This window comes from Aedes aegypti, unplaced genomic scaffold, assembly GCF_002204515.2.
Source record: "Aedes aegypti strain LVP_AGWG unplaced genomic scaffold, AaegL5.0 Primary Assembly AGWG_AaegL5_hic_scaff_2021_PBJ_arrow, whole genome shotgun sequence".
Classification (NCBI taxonomy): Eukaryota; Metazoa; Arthropoda; class Insecta; order Diptera; family Culicidae; genus Aedes; species Aedes aegypti.
The window spans coordinates 1,317-13,089 of NW_018735513.1; the positions used below are offsets into that span (position 1 = coordinate 1,317).

Here is an 11,773-nt window from a genome sequence, read left to right on the forward strand (position 1 = left end):
AGGAGTAATTTATGTAGAATGCCCATAGTTGAATGAGAAGGGCAGAGAGAAATGGAGGGAATTTAAATTTCCAACATCACTCAACCTTCATGCGCAATTCTGGTTCATCAAAATAACTTCTGTGAAAAATGTCTTAATAGAAATGCTGGAGAACCCCTGAAAAAACTTAAGAGAATTGCAAAAATACCAGCAATAAGTTTCAACAGAATGCAATACTCTTGGAAGTTATCGACAACTTCTTTAAGAAATTCAAAATATTTGATTTGCTCGGATTTGTGCTCTGTATGAATTAAGGTTGAATCCATATAATACAAAGTGTTATGTGGAGAAATCATTGGAGTAAACCCTGGAGTAATAACAACTACCGAAAAGCTAAACATTACATATAATTTGCAATTGGATTAGATGGACAAATTGATGTGAAGATTTGCGAAAAAGTTACACGTCTTCTCAGTGAGAATCGAACTCACGACTCCCCGATTTCTAGTTGGGGCGCGTTACCACTACGCCATGAGAGGACTCATGAACGCAGAAGTTAACCTGAATTCGATTTCAGCTCAATAATCACGTGGTCCTTTTTCGCAAAGTGCACCTCTTTCGGAAGAATGAGGAGTAATGTCTGTGAATTTTCTAGATCTCAAATTCACAGCTGAACAAGTTTTTGATTCAGGCAACCAAATTCCGTTATTTTCCTTACTTGCATGAAAGTTTACTAGCTTGTACAACAGTGTAGTGAATGAGCTGTATAAGTTGTTGAAATTCATTGAGCGTGTACAGTTTGGTAGCCGAAAGTTTACAGGAGTGTCAGAAAAGCTCTTCGACAGGAATGAAATGAAGGATGACGATGAGGGACTATGGTTGGTGTGTGTTAATATATCGTTCTGCATACGAATGATGCCCGCGAACGGCATGAGGGAATGGTAGATTGAATGAAAGAGATCCAAGTGATAGGTGCGAGAAAGAGAAAGGAGTTTATCGGGTTGGCTTGCGGTCGAGAGTTGGACTAGACATTCAGTCATAAAAGTAATTTTGTGAGTAGTGGTCGTTCAGTCCTTTTGCGCGGATGAGCGTATGGTTCACTGAGAAAATCTCACACGTCAAGGTCGTGTGTTTTACTTATAGATTTGCGCAAAGAGGAAAACCACATGACTTGAGTGTGGTAGCCATATGGATTTCGTAATTGACTTCACGGTATAATAACATGTGTATCAACATTAGGTTGTCATGTGAAACAAACATGAATGTCTAAATATTAAATCATGAAAACCAACTGATTTGCTTATTGAATTTGAAATGTAGTGGCTTTAGATAGTTATGTGTGATAGAACATGAATGTCATGAGACTGAAAGAAGAAATTTGGTAGAAGAACTCTTGCTCCCCAAAATATGGATTCGAGGCTCCTCTCTGCTTGTCGCAAGCTCACTTGAATGCTTTTTTTTTCAAGCAAGTGAGTCAGCAAAAGCGTGGCGCCGCAAATCCATATTTTGGGAAGCCCGGGATTAGCAATATTTCATTTTATTCGAAGCTGAAAGCAAGGAAAATCTGTTAGTGGAATCCGATTCTCTAACACCATACATTATATCCAATGCTGGAAGTAATGCATTTCATTTATAGAAAATTAGAATGAACTCATCATCTTCACTCGATATCTTCACTAATTGAAAGAAAAACGAATCCACAAATTTTCCTCTAACACTTTCAGCTTCAGAATTAGCTTCTTCTCTTTGGAACATGTTGATGACTGTCGTTCGACACGAGGTCCGACCGCAATTTAGTTCACTATGGGTTGATCACTAGCAATTTAGAAATTTGGAACACGGAAATCGACAGCAAGCTCATCGATTTCAAATCGACCAACTTGAACATGATGAGCATGACACACAAGATAACCATAAGTTAAACACACTGAATCCGTGTTGGGTGATGATCTATGCACCCTTAGGTAAACACACACGAATTTGAAATGGAAAGCTTCAGGAACTTATGTGGAAAATTATGGAATTCATGTTGTCGGTTGATTAATCGGTCCATGAAGCAAACTAAAGAATTGAATGTGTAACACACACGAGGTTTGTAAGAAAATCTAAACAAATCGATGTAGACGTTCATGAATCGATCCATAATTTTAAACACACGGATCAAACGTGTGGATTTTTCTCAGTGTTCATTTAAGTTCGGTTACTACATGGCGCAGTACGGTAAATGGTAAAATATCTGAATGAGAAATAAATGGTAATGTACCATTAAGTTCTTATAGCAATAATTGGGGAAAAAATGGCCGGGAAGAAAAGTTGAAATGAAAATTGCCGGAGAGAGAGTTCTTCGGGCAATAATTGAAAAAACAAAAAAAAAAAATGCCGGAGAGAGAGTTCTTCGTGCAATAAGTGGGAAAAAAAATGACCGGAGAGAGAGTTCTCCGACCACTAGTTGAAATGAAAATTGCCGGAGAGAGAGTTCTTCGTGCAATAACTGAAAAAAAAATGACGGAGAGAGAGTTCTTCGTGCAGTAATTAATAAAAAAAAATGGCCGGAGAGAGAGTTCTCCGATCACTAATAGAAATGAAAATTGCCAGAGAGAGAGTTCTTCGTGCAATAATTGAAAAAAAAAATGCTGGAGACAGAGTTCTTTCGTGCAATAATTGAAAAAAAAAAATGCCGGAGAGAGAGTTCTTCGTGCAATAATTGAAAAAAAAAAAAATGCCGGAGAGAGAGTTCTTCGTGCAATAACTGGAAAAAAAAAAAATGCCGGAGAGAGAGTTCTTCGTGCAGTAATTAATAAAAAAAAATGGCCGGAAGAGAGTTCTCCGACCACTAATAGAAATGAAAATTGCCGGAGAGAGAGTTCTTCGGCAATAATTGGAAAAATGCCGGAGAGAGAGTTCTTCGTGCAATAATTGAAAAAAAATGCCGGAGAGAGAGTCTTCGTGCAATAATTGAATAAAAAATGCCGGAGAGAGAGTTCTTCGTTGCAAATAAGTGGAAAAAAATAACCGGAGAGAGAGTTCTCCGACCACTAGTTGAAATGAAAATTGCCGGAGAGAGAGCTCTTCGGGCAATAATCGAAAAAATGCCGGAGAGAGAGTTCTTCGTGCAATAAGTGGAAAAATAAAATGACCGGAGAAAGAGTTCTCCGACCACTAGTTGAAATGAAAATTGCCGGAGAGAGAGTTTTTCGGGCAATAATTAGAGAAAAAAATGCCGGCGCGAGAGTTCTTCGTGTAATAATAATAATAATAAAAAAACAACAAGAAAATTCCGGAGAGGGAATTCTTTGTGCAATAATTGAAAAAAATGCCGGAGAGAGAGAGTTCTTCGTGCAATAAGTGAAATGACCGGAGTAGAGTTCTCCGACCACTAATTAGAATGAAAATTGCCGGAGAGTATTTGGATTGGATTTGGAATGAATTTGGATTGGATTTGGATTGGATTTGGATTGGATTTAGATTCGATTGTGATTGGATTTGGATTGGATTTGGATTTGGATTGGATTGGATTTGGATTTGGATTGGATTTGGATTGGATTTGGATTGAATTTGGATTGAATTTGGATTGGATTTGGATTGGATTTGGATTGGATTTGGATTGGATTTTGGATGGATTTGGATTGATTTGGATTGGTTTGATTGGATTTGGATTGTTTGATTGGATTTGGATTGGATTTGGATTGGGATTTGGATTGGATTTGGATTGGATTTGGATTGGATTTGGATTGGATTTGGATTGGATTTGGATTGGATTTGGATTGGATTTGGATTGGATTTGGATTGGATTTGATTGGATTTGGATTGGATTTGGATTGGATTTGGATTGATTTGATTGGATTTGGATTTGGATTTGATTGGATTTGGATTGGATTTGATTGGATTTGGATTGGATTGGTTGATTGGATTTGGATTGGATTTGGATTGGATTTGGATTGGATTTGGATTGGATTTGGATTGGATTTGGATTGATTTGGATTGGATTTGGATTGGATTTGGATTGGATTTGGATTGGATTTGGATTGGATTTGGATTGGATTTGGATTGGATTTGGATTGGATTTGGATTGGATTTGATTGGATTTGGATTGGATTTGGATTGGATTTGGATTGGATTTGGATTGGATTTGGATTGGATTTGGATTGGATTTGGATTGGATTTGATTGGATTTGGATTGGATTTGGATTGGATTTGGATTGGATTTGATTGGATTTGGATTGGATTTGGATTGGATTTGGATTGGATTTGATTGGATTTGGATTAGATTGTTGGATTGGATTTGGATTGGATTTGGATTGGATTTGGATTGGATTTGGATTGGATTTGGATTGGATTTGAATTGGATTTAAATTGATTTTCTTGGAATAAAGTACTAGTGACCTAGTTTTTGTTTTTGATTTTGTAGTCGATTGAGAAACTGTCAGTGAAATTATGGACAATATTTTTAAAATAATTGAGCAGTCAAAAAAAAAAGCGTGGAACACAATGCACGTCAAAGAGTAGACAAGGGGAAGGATGTAGTGAATGAGCTGTATAAGTTGTTGAAATTCATTGAGCGTGTACAGTTTGGTAGCCGAAAGTTTACAGGAGTGTCAGAAAAGCTCTTCGACAGGAATGAATGAAGGATGACGATGAGGGACTATGGTTGTGTGTGTTAATATATCGTTCTGCATACGAATGATGCCCGCGAACGGCATGAGGGAATGGTGGATTGAATGAAAGAGAATCCAAGTGATAGGTGCGAGAAAGAGAAAAAGGAGTTTTCGGGTTGGCTTGCGGTCGAGAGTTGGACTAGACATTCAGTCATAAAAGTAATTTTGTGAGTAGTGGTCGTTCAGTCCTTTTGCGCGGGATGAGCGTATGGTTCATTTAAGTTCGGTTACTACAAACAGATATCAGTTTTTAAAATACTAAATAATACGAATCAACAAATATTTTAATATAAATGTTTTTAAACAAGTACTTTTTGATGATTTGGAAAAGTATTATATCGGCCAATACAAATGAAACGACGAATTTTGTACGGAGACTGAAAGTATGTTCCAAACTTCCGATTGAATCGATATAAAAATCGTGCAATTTTCAATCAAATTATCTTTCAAACAAAAGTTTTATCAACAAAAGTTCAATCAATCATGAAATAAAGATTATTCAAAATATTAATACAACCACTATTTTTACAAATTGAACAAAATTGCAACGTGCTGGAATATTTCTGTTGGCGGTAACAGATTGAGCAACCCTGAATTAATTAGAGATACATAGGTTGATAATTGAGCCACGCGAGCAGGTTATGTTTGTTCCTCTGTGATATCATTCAATTTTTAAGTACTGGTAAAATTGCTTATTCGTGATCCTTTCATCTATATAAATAAAAATGGAGTGGTGTTTGTATGTCACGAAATCGCTTGAGAACGGCTCGACGGATTAGAATGATTCTTTCAACGGGAAATTTGACCATTTTTACAACTGTGTGAAAACTCTGGAGGGAAGATTCAAATATGACCGTCCATATTCAGGATTGTTGTCCCCCCTTTCCCCCTCTGTCGTGCTTTTTCAAATACCTAGCACATGCACTGTCACACTTTCGTAGATCCCCTCTCCCAAATAGCTTCCCTAATTTTTCCCTAATTGGTTTCTTCTTTACCAGGAACAGGAGTAATTTTTTGCGGAATCCTTAGAAACTTTGTCCCGAATCTTTGGAAACTAACACAACGTAAATTTCATAAAAATCCTCGTAGTAGTTCTCAAATGGATATCATCTTAGGTTGCTGAAAAAATACACATAGTAATCCCAGACAACCCAGAATGTACGTATAACGAAAATCAACCTTTTGCGTTATGCGATGCTTATATGCGCAAAGTTTCACGTATAAGATGTTGCGAAAAAGCTTTATACGTACAAAAGTGAGGCGATATATGTGCATATTTTATATGATTAAAAATAACATGTAATGCGAGTGCGTAAATTTTATTGCGAACTAGTTCTGTACGCTTATGCGACTTAGTTTATGATAAGAAAGTTGATTTGACAGCTACTACGGACTGATCCGACTTACTTTGAACGAGTATACGGGACGAAACGAAATGTATTTGTAAACTCATAAAATAGCGTTTTATGCGAGGAAACTCATCAATCAAACGATATCATCCACCATGTAGTGCGGGAGTGATGAAAATTTGTTTAAATAAACGACTTTGTGCGTAAACTGTTATGCGACTTCTGGTTGTCTGGTTGAACTACAACAACGTAAATTTCATAAATATCCTCGTAGTAGTTCTCATATGGATATCGTCTTAGGTTGCTGAAAAAAAATCACATAGTAATATTCCTTGTGCACCTTTGACTTTATTGGTAGAGCCTCCGCTGGGTTAACATGAAAATAGTTCTAGAGGGCAGTTGCATTGGTAATTGGTTTTTGGTGCGAAATTAAGTGAAAACCGATAGCATCTTAAACGATTTTCTCGATACTGGTTACTTGTCATCATCCCTGCTGGCATCATCAACTTCCAACTTCGAGCGACTGGCAAAAGCTATAACACGCTGGTTGTTGCTGTTGCCTTCTGATTTGCAGTCCCGTCTTGCATGTAAATATCGTAGACGTATAGTTAACTAACTATGCACCAGTAGCACTCTCAACTGGGGTTCTGAATAAGGTGCTGGCGAAGGTGACAAAATGGCAAGGAGGCAAAATAAGCTTGATAGCGACATAAAAGCGAACAATTTTGTGATCTAATAAATTTCGCACTGATTCAATTATGTATCCATTTTCCGTGCTCGAGTAGGGATGGTGCAAGGAAACTCCGAAAAAAAAAATGGAAAATTTACAACACCATCGATATTAGTGCTTCTTGTTGCCTGATAGGCACATACACCATAGATTGGCTGTCGTATCCGTAGTTTGTTGGCGAACAATATGGAGACGCTGATTGATTGGACTTGGACCATTATGATATTTTTGGACAGGAAGCGAATAATTTTACCTAACCATATAGATACTATATATGTAGATCTTTTTAACATAAAAGTGACTTTTGGTCACATAAGTTCTACGCGAATGGCTACAAAACGGTACGTGTATGTTGTTCAATATTTCGCTAGAATGTATTATGCGGAGAGTCGGGCTTGGCGACCGAGGTATGATTTTTACGAGATCCAGTCAATTTGTTTGCTTTGTGGATTATATGGACATTGTCGGCTGACCATTTGAAAAGGCCTGAAACGCGAGGCATGCTAGTAAGGTGGACCTGACACGACAGGGCTCGCCTAGGATGCAATGTTACGATAGATGGGGATACGTTCGAGCGTCGACGAGTTCGTCTAACCTTGGACCCTTGCTGAAGGCTGATAAGAACGTTAGCCGTGAAATACGGGAGGCGTATCATCAGTGGCGGTCGAAAAAAGTGAAACATAATTTAATTAATTACTTTTACAACAATATTTTTAAATTTTGAAATACAAAGTCGGATACGATTTCTAACAGAGATTTAAAATATTAGATTAGAATATTTTTATGGTTAGTAGTAAACTTTATACGATTTTTATTTGAATTTTTCAATGGAAATCTTGAATCTAAAAATTTCATCTTCTTCTCGGGTTATATACAATAAACTATCATAGATACTGTCAAATGCTCGACGTCTTGGATTGTAATCTTGATTAGACGAAAATACAAAATACATTTTCTTGATTTTACTACCAGGGTATTGAAGGTACTGTCTACCGACACTTAAGGAATCAGTGAAGTATAATTCAACAGAAAGTATATAAAGTAAATCTTTCATAAATTTGACAAACCACTAAAGATGCGTCTAAGGCAGTTGATCATTATTAATTTCCATATCTTCTGTACGGCAAAATTGGAGCATTTCGTGTAAAATGGTTCCCAATACAAAGTAGAGTATCCGGAATTTGAAACTGTCCGTAATATGCTTATTCTCAGAAAAACGGGGAAACATATGGGACGAAAGTTTGACAAGGCTCGATTATAATTTTTCTAGACAAAATCTTCAAAAGTCCATGAAAAAAAAAGACTAAGATCTTAATCCAATAAAAGTTTTACAAAAAAGTCTACATCTGGAGGAGTGATCTGGGAATGTTAAATCTGTTTGGTCTTTATGGTTTCTTGAAAAGTACCAACAACTTAACTAAATCATAATGGACGGAATGTGGTTATCATATTTAATTTCAATATGCTTCGGGCAGCAGCAGAAATAAAACCCACGGAATGATGATAGTGTTTATACTTTGAAGGGGAAATGGGAGGTTCATCATATTGCGGAGGTCATAGATGTTATTTTTTCTAAATAGCTTGAATGTAAATCCGACATAAAAAATAATAATTATCATTAGAAACTCCAAAGAAATCAATTGAAGAACCGCAATTGCCATGCCACGGAGGGAATGTATTTTTCTAAATCAGTAGCTTTTTTAAACTTTACATATCATAATGATCGGTGATCCTAACGGTAATATCAGGTCCGTCACACTCGGGGCTCAGATTGGGTACCACTTCTAGTACTGCAATTGGTCCCTCGGTAGTACAAAAAGTACCCAAGTTTGACAGATCGCAGTACACTTTTCACGGCATTCTAGATTACCTTATGAGCCATAAAATTTTGGGCAACTGCAAGGGACATGGAGGTCTTTAATTGTCTTTGGTAATATGTATCTCCCCTACTCAGATGACCACGATTTGGTTTTGAATGTGTGGACGCCCATTAATCGTTCTTCATCCCTGAAATATGCAAACATTTGAAAATAAATAAAAACTATCACATATTTTCCATTTCCTTATCCTGGAAAACAACAACGAAAATTTTTGATTTTCATACTAATAAAACAGATTTGCTGTACCGCGTAGCTTACTTTGATCCAACCTTTAAGTGAATTGATAGTGTATGCCTAGAAATGTCAGTGAGGGGTTGGATTCAAAAATTATAGCATTGCTAGCGTAAAAAGTTGAATAGCAAGTTGAGAATTTCTCCTGAAGTCAATCTGAAAGGGATCGACTGTTTAGAAATACGAGTCATGGAATATAAAACTTTTAGAAAACTGTTCAAATAATAAGCCAACATAAGTAACGCATAAAATATCAGTTTAAAGAGCAGTTGCTAAAAGTTGCCAATATCGAGTAATGTAGATGAAAGTGTTAGATTTAAACCTGGCACATGTATGTTTTTCTTCAATGATTACATCATTTGAATCATGCCCATGAAAAATTTGAATCATGGTGTTAGTTAATTGTTGTCCAATCATGGCTCGAGGTAGCAATTCATTTTGCGAATGTGTTACTTTTTATACAGAAAATCAATTATAAAGCACTTCATGTCGAGGATATCTTTTCCAATTTTACACTCAATGACTCTCGAGTTTGTTATCTTAGACTCTCTGGAGGGAGGCAAATACCCTGCTCAAATAATGCCGCTCGGTGCTAATGAAGCTGCTAAGAATATTTTTCTTTCCTCTAAATTTTACTTCCAGTGCCAATCATTCCGGAATTCCTATACGACATCAGGCACCCGGATGCTCCACTAGCTAGCTTTCCCAAGACTCCACCGACGACGCTTTCACCGTGTGAGAAAGAAACCACCACTCCATATAATGGAATTGACATCACCACTCCTGGTTATGGTAAGACACCATACGGATTGTAAATTTTAACTGCTTTTTCCAGTCGTTAGAAAAGTTCTTGCGAACCTAAAGATTCTATTCAAGTGTTCGAAAACTACAATTCATCCACTTCAATAGTGAAATCTTTTAGGACTTACACGCAATCGATTTACAATTTTATACAATATATCGTCCTAATACTATTGAAGCCAACTTTTGTACCATTTAAATAAAAATTGTGGATTCTAGTTGTATCGAACATTATCCAAAATCACATTACAGATAACGCCAGCTGGCATGCCGAACGAGAGGAGCGTCACAAGGAGCTGGTGGAGGAAACGGTTGAAGTTGGCCTTATGTTTGCATCGAAAGCTTTCGTCCAGCTGCTTGCCAATCCAATAGTCGGTCCATTAACGCATAAGTAAGTAACGCTACCATAATCATCTTACAGTAAGAGGTGGTTTATAAGTCACGAAGCTCAGACTTTGATTAGAACTTCCACTCCAAAAAGTCAACGATGAAATGAGGTTTTTCCAAACTGGGTATACAAGGATACTGTTCCTGAAGGGAAACCGATATTTCAAGAACAAACAATTGGAGGAAAATAGCACAACCACATGACCAATATTAGTTTTCGATAATTTTAAGTTGGAACAAAATGCGCTCAGCTTCTAAAAACATGGTCATAACCTGAGATTATGCAGTATTAACTTATTAACTGATTAACTGAACTATACGGAGGAGTGTAAAGAAGAAAGCACCGGATTTGAATAAAATGCGTTCCAATCATATTCAAAAATTAACTGATTCATATTACAGAACTAGAAACTAAATATTTCGATTCCATTACTAATCTACATTTTTTTCTTGCAGGATAGGTTATAGTATTCCCATGTTCACTGGTTTCGTTATTATGTTTATTTCGACTTTGAGTAAGTATTGGAGAATGTAAACCAAACATTATCAACTTATATTCGTCTGTAAACTCAAACTTTTGAATCTAACTACGCTTGTTCCTCAAATTTTCCAAACTTCCAACACATGCTCATGGAAGAATGGTTGTCGAGAACTGTCATAACGTATGGAAAATAATAAAAAACGTAAACTACTTGCAATGAGGAAACTGGATCGAAAAAGTTATGAATCATAAAAAATCAAGCGTAAAGTATCTATTCATCTTTTTGTGTTTAGTTCATCTTCCGTGGCGCTTTCTTTGCTTCAGGATTTCGTTTTTACTACCACTGAAAAAAAGCCATTTCCTTTTCAGTTTTGAATATCGCCCCATTGTGAAACATAGTAATTGAGCTGAAATGCATTGAAAATGGTATCTAATCAACTGATTAGTTGGTCGGTGTGCAGACAGACCGGACAAGATGATATTTTGGCGTTCTAATGCTATGTTAAGAACTTCATCAATTCTGATTTTTCTTATGCTATTTTGATTCAGATGTATCATTAAATAGAAAAGTTCTATTATTAGATCAAATATTGTAGCTATTTTGATATTTCGAATGCTTGGGGTACATTTTTCTGAGACCATTAAAAAACACTTGGTTCAATATGTCTGAACACCGACCAGTTGTTTTGAGCACTACTGGTTACCAAGAGACCAAGGGTCAATTCCGGAGGCCATTGAACGGTTCCCACAGCATCCGGAGTAGTTGTCAATTTATGTTTCTGGTAGAACCATCACATCATTTTTACAGCATTCTATAACAAATTAATCCATGACGCTGCTATCTGAGTATGTCAATATTGTCCATTATGGGTTCCCTGCCGTTGCCTCATAAAAACATTTGGTGTACCGTAACATGGGGTGTTAAGGGATGAAAAAAAAAAATCTACTCAAATTTCAAGCAACTTCTAGTACGTCAATAATTGAACAATAAGTAGCCCTACCATTCTCTCGTCGTGTATATCAAAAACCAAATACAATTATGAGGATCCTATGACAGATTTGTGAGATAATCATGAAAATGTGTGATTTTTTACGAAAATGCAAAATTGGGTGTTAAGGAATTTGAGTTTGGTAAACAAAACTATATTTTGCCAACAACAAAACATAATCTTTTCGGTCAATAACTTTGATGCTTTAATTCAATTTCATAAGTTATGTTCAACCTTAATCAGATGATGCATCAATATTATTGAACTTGGAACTCCTGCAAACACAAACCG

At 36.5% G+C, this 11,773-nt stretch overlaps 1 long non-coding RNA gene across 1 annotated transcript; it reads left to right on the forward strand.

Moving 5' to 3' along the window:
- Positions 1-9,446: 9,446 nt before the first annotated feature.
- Positions 9,447-10,581, forward strand: LOC110680923. Its single transcript, XR_002503030.1, has 3 exons — positions 9,447-9,616; positions 9,878-10,016; positions 10,469-10,581. It is a non-coding gene; the product is annotated as an uncharacterized LOC110680923 (long non-coding RNA).
- Positions 10,582-11,773: the final 1,192 nt, after the last annotated feature.